Below are 3,980 nucleotides of genomic sequence, written 5' to 3' on the forward strand. Positions count from 1 at the left end.
CACTAAAAACATACAGGTATGCAGATACCAAGCTGTCTCATATACTGAAGATAATCATACCAGGCTGCCAATTAAATAGTTCTTTTGTTACAGAGATAATTTCTAAAACATACTAGATGGTATTTGTGCTGGTACTGAACTTAAAACAGATAGATAGCTGTATCTGAGAGCATACTACCCCAACTCAGCTACAATCTGATACTAATTTCCTATAGCACTACTTCTGATATTTCAGCTTACTGTGATCTCAAAAGTGTGGAATCTACAGGCACACTTTACAAACAAGGTAGGCCAGATGAACTTTGAAATCAAACATACATCTTGACAAATACAGTAAGATCTTTCACCTTTATCTTAAGGCAAGAGGGTGTATTATGAATGTATTTTAATATACTGCAGAGTGCTTGGGTTGTAAATGAACACCCATCTCTGTTGCTTAGATAAGATAAAAAATAAATGCAGTGATTAAAATAAGTGTCCTTTTCAGCCAGTTCTTTGAGAAGGTAGCTAACACAGTTGACAGTGAATAGCTTATATAGGCAATTATGCTCTTGTGCTAATAAAACATAAGGTATGCTGTAACTTAGTTTATAATGTAGAAGCATCTTCTGCAGGATTAGTGGTACATGTATTCAATGTAGTTTTCAATGTATGAAAAATCTTCAGGTATGCCATTTACCTGCAGCACTACATTTTATGCATAGTATTAATCTGTAAAAGGATCAGTAGTATTTTTGTATTGTAATATAACAAAAGCATGAGGCCTTGCGTATCACAAGCTTGTGGGGTAGCTGTCCTCAGCTATGTAAGTGATATGTATTTACTAAAACTGTTGTCTTTTGTAGTATTTTCAGTTCTTCAGTAGTACAAACAAATGCAGTATACAAAACCATGCAGCAAAGAGTAGCAAATCTTGGTTTGGAATGTGGTCAAGTAGGGGAGAGTGGATAGTTGAATGCTTTTGATGGAAACCAAACATGAATAAGCATATTGAGGAGGAACAGCAAAGCACTGTGCTTCTGGACAGGCTCGGTCAGACTGTTAAGTTACCAACAATTAACTCTTCCTATTTTTATTTCATTGCATACATTTCATTTTAATCTTCAGTTTACCGCTTCCAAACTACTACCACTGCTACCAGACAGAAGAGAGCTGTCACTAGCTGTGTGTTGGCAGAGGCAAGGGCAAATTCAGAAAGCATTTCCTTTAAAATGTAAGATGTGTCAATTGTTATTTCTAAGGTATACACTAGAATAAACAGCAGTATATTGCTCTTACCTTAACATGCTAGGTAGAATGTTCTATATCATGTTCTATATGTTCTCTCAATTTTGGTATTTTGAATTGGAGACTTAATTGCATCAAGCTAGGAGAGACCACATAAAACACTGCCCGCAAGTGCCATGAATAGCAACTCTCCCAGTGCCATTTTTTTGCATTAGGCTTTTTGTACTCTGTCTCCACAGGATCTCGCCATGTTCGGCAGTAGTTTTCTCTGGCATACAAGAAGCCTGAGAAGTTAGAGGCAAACAAACTTCAGTGGAAATACTTAGAAGACTGAGGTCTGTCTTTCTGTGTATATCTTACTGAAAGCTGTTGCTGCTGCTCAGACAAGTTTGTCTGCTGTTTTGGTGATTACATGGCTAAATGAAGTTCGTTGAGACCTTGAGGTAGGTAGGTAAGGAAGGGTTTGGGTCATCAGGTAATTGTAGCGCCCGGGGAAGGCCACTAGAAGGAGCCAACGGACAAGAGAGTAATGTACGAAATCAGCTCGATTATTTGTGTTTTGGAAGTGCGCCCTTATTTCAAAACTATCCTGCAGTCGCCCTTTTCTTTGGTTACAGGACGTTTAATAAGCTTTGACATCAGCATGCTAATAAAGAAATAGGTATCCGTTGCATGCTTACTTTTTTTAGAAGATGGTGGTGGTGCTGTAAAAGTGGAAGACCTTCACCAGCTGTAGAATAACCATGTATTGTTGGTGCATGCTTTATCAGTTTGCTGCCTTTTTAAGGAAAATCCTACCCATAGGGCTGGAACAACAGGTCTGATGCAATTTTTTTACTTCCTCAGAGGAGGACCTTGGCAGTTCAACTATAAATATCCTCTTATTGTGGATAGGGCAAAGGATGCATGTAGTTCATGGCAACTATTCTTAAGCCTCTCTGAGCAGCCTACTAAGAGACAGTTATGATGGTCAATAGCTGTGTGATAGGAGCTGGACAATTAACTATTAGCACACACAGCCATGGAAAGGCACAGGTGTGGGTTAACAGTCTTTACCTTTCCTCATGACTTTCAGTATTGACATTCGCTAAATCTGTTCAACTTGTCTAAGCTGCAAATGCCAGTTGTTCTTGGAGGTGAAAGGTTAACATCAATATTACTAGAGAGATATATACTTCAATATTCAATAGCCTGGAAAAGAGAAGGCTCTAGGGAGACCTGATTGCAGCCTTTCAGTATTTAAAGGGGGCTTATAAGAAAGCTGGGGACAGACTTTTTAGCAGAGCCTATAATGATAGGACAAGGAATAACAGTTTTAAACTAAGAGGGTAGATTTAGACTAGATATAAGGAAGAAATTTTCACAAGGAGGGTGGTGAAACCCTGGCACAGGTTGCCCAGAGAGGTGGTAGATGCCCCATCACTGGAAATATTCAAGGTCAGGTTGGACAAGGCTCTGAGCGACCTGATCTAGTTGAAGATGTCCCTGCTTACTGCAGGGGCATTGGACTAGATGACCTTTAAAGGTCTGTTCCAACCCAAACTATTCTATGATTCTATGCTGCTGTACAGCTGCTATAATTGCAGTAGAGGCAAAGGAGAGCAAGTTTGCTTCTTCATGAATCAATGCTGTTCCTTAAGAGCTTCTACTGTATTTCAACCAGTCCTTAACAACAGAATGTAGACTCTACTAAGGGTATTTTTATATATATATACACTAAAGGTATTTATGTGCCCCTACATCAGTTTCTTTGCAGTGTTAAGTAATACCTCTTTGTTTTAACATACACAGCAGATGCTCAGTCCTGTGCTACCTGAAGTAGTACTTCAGTCTTTCATTCATGTGTTTCTGTAATCACACGTTCAATAGTACATTCTCTGTGTCAGTGTTTTTCATAAGGGGAATATTTTCTGCCTTGTGCTAGTATCATTGTAAATCTGGTAAGTCTAACTTGGGACTTCAATTTGTCATGGGAACTGGATAATGCTTTGATAATATGACTAAGAAGGTGCTAGAGAGCCCATCTATGCTAGAAGCTGTAATTCTTTGGAAGCAATTCTTAATGATATGGGACTGAAGCATGGCTCTTGCTGTGATACAAGTTAAGTGTATGTTGCAGCCATTGGCTCCAACCAAACTAGCTCCAGCAAATTACTCACTCCTCAGTCCCATAAAAAAAGATACTTCCACCTCCACCTGTTTTCACTAGTAGTTGGCATTGGCTTATGTGCCTTCTGCCTTGTTCAGGGCTAGGCCATCACCTGCAGTACAAAGGCCTCAGCAGAGACTGGGGGGAAAAGGCCTCCCTGCTCTGCCCTGGAGCAGTTGAGCGACCCAAGTGCCTGACAAAACACTTTCCCCCACCTGCTGCGAATAAACGTTACTTTTTCACCCAGACACAGCCCAGGGGCCAGGGCACCCAGCCTGCATTTCTTTCTTGTTCTGTGGTTTGGCCTTTAAGCTGTCCTGCAGTGCCTGAGCCAGCAGCAGGTACTGCCAGGCTTGGCAAGCTGGGCTCTGCGAGACAGAAGGGCTCCTAAATACAGTCAAGTAACTTCATAAACTTCTCAAAATATTCTGTTATTATTTTGCAGGTTTTTTACACCATTCGAGGATGATGACATCCGACAGGCTGAGTTTTCCCTCTCTGTGGAGGGGGTACGCTTTTCCTTCCGCGGGTAGGTATGGCTGCGCCTGGCAGCCCGGTTGCCTTGGGTCCGGGCCCCGTCGCCCTCCGCGCTCCGGTCGCTGCC

This window comes from Phaethon lepturus, unplaced genomic scaffold, assembly GCF_000687285.1.
Source record: "Phaethon lepturus isolate BGI_N335 unplaced genomic scaffold, ASM68728v1 scaffold35361, whole genome shotgun sequence".
NCBI lineage: Eukaryota > Metazoa > Chordata > Aves > Phaethontiformes > Phaethontidae > Phaethon > Phaethon lepturus.